The sequence below is a fragment of the Mandrillus leucophaeus genome, unplaced genomic scaffold (genome assembly GCF_000951045.1).
Source record: "Mandrillus leucophaeus isolate KB7577 unplaced genomic scaffold, Mleu.le_1.0 Scaffold342, whole genome shotgun sequence".
NCBI lineage: Eukaryota > Metazoa > Chordata > Mammalia > Primates > Cercopithecidae > Mandrillus > Mandrillus leucophaeus.
This window is the reverse complement of record NW_012103610.1, coordinates 612,167-613,664: the sequence shown is the minus strand read 5'-3', so window position 1 is coordinate 613,664 and position 1,498 is coordinate 612,167.

Below are 1,498 nucleotides of genomic sequence, written 5' to 3'. Positions count from 1 at the left end.
AAAAAAAAAAAAAAAAAAAAAAAGATCAAATGAGATCATGGACATAAAATTGTTGTTCTAAGCTGTAACTGTGAAATATGGGTTATTATTTGTGAAATTCAATTATTGTGTTATAAGTATTTTATAAACATTCCTGGGTGATTTAAGTAGATTGTAACATGATTGTAGGCATCACGGTGAATGCTAATTTAGGAGAAAAGCAAGAATACATAAAAGGCAGGTCCTCCTAAACAGGGACTTTCCCATGGCTGAGCCAACTCAGAAACCAGACATCTGTGGGGGGAGCTGTGGACAAGCATGGCAGGCCTGGCCTGAATCAATAGTTTACATGATTGTGTTTAATTCTCCAAGATTGACACAAAGGATTGGACATTTAAATCCAGGCATGCCTGTTCTACGGCTTGTCCTGAATGTTCAGTCAGCCTTTCAACAGATATGCTGCAGAGAATTAGAGTTACTCACAGCTGTTTGCCTTTCCCAGGTAGAGCATAACTAGGCCACTGTAATACTTAAAAGCCTCTTTTTTCCATCTTTGCTATTATTATTATTATTATTATTATTCAGCTCTACAAAAATAAGGTCAAGATCCAGAAGTAAGCCAGATCTCACTTTGATCTTTAAGATCATGGCCACACTGTGCCCAGCAGCCTTCATCCTCATGTTTCCAAGCACAATAAATGTCTAATTAGGGAATCTTTATAGCATCCTGGAGAATTGGTATACCTGGAGTGACTGAAGCCACACGCAGCATGAGGAGTCCAAGTCATGCCATGGCCTTTGCCTGAAAATGATTGCCGACCTTCTCCAAGCTGCCAGTCGAGGAATGGCGTCCCCTGTAACTTCGCTTCAAAGGTAAGAGTGACATAGAGATAGACCAATCGGCAGAGGCACTTTTGCAGGTGATATAGGACATGCAGTTTCTATTTGCCATTCTATTTGATGTTGAGAATCACAAGTTACATCCTGAGCAACTCACTTTTTCATCAATGTACAATGACGTGATCTATACAGGTGAACAGAAACAGACGGCCTATCCACAGGTTGCCATCTGTGTTGCAGTAACATCAAAACCCTGGTGACTGAGATAATGAGCAAGAAAGAACCACTTTCTCCTTTTCACCATCCCAAATGCAAGAGTTAGCCTAGGCGTCCTGTCCACTGACCACAGGTCAGGAACATCCTCTTTATATCTAGAAGGGAGCCCGCTGGAAAAGAGGCATGAAAACAAAGCCCCCAGTGCTTCTGTGAAGGGATTAAATAGTATTATTATTAACAATAATATAGGCCGGGCATGGTGGCTCACACCTGTAATGCCAGCACTTTGGGAGGCTGAGGTGGATCATGAGGTCAGGAGTTCAAGACCAGCCTGGTCAAGATAGTGAAACCCCATTTCTACTAAAAATACAAAAATTAGCCAAGCACAGTGGCAGGAGCCTGTAATCCCAGCTACTCAGGAGGCTGAGGCAGGAGAATTGCTTGAACTCAGGGGACGGAGGTT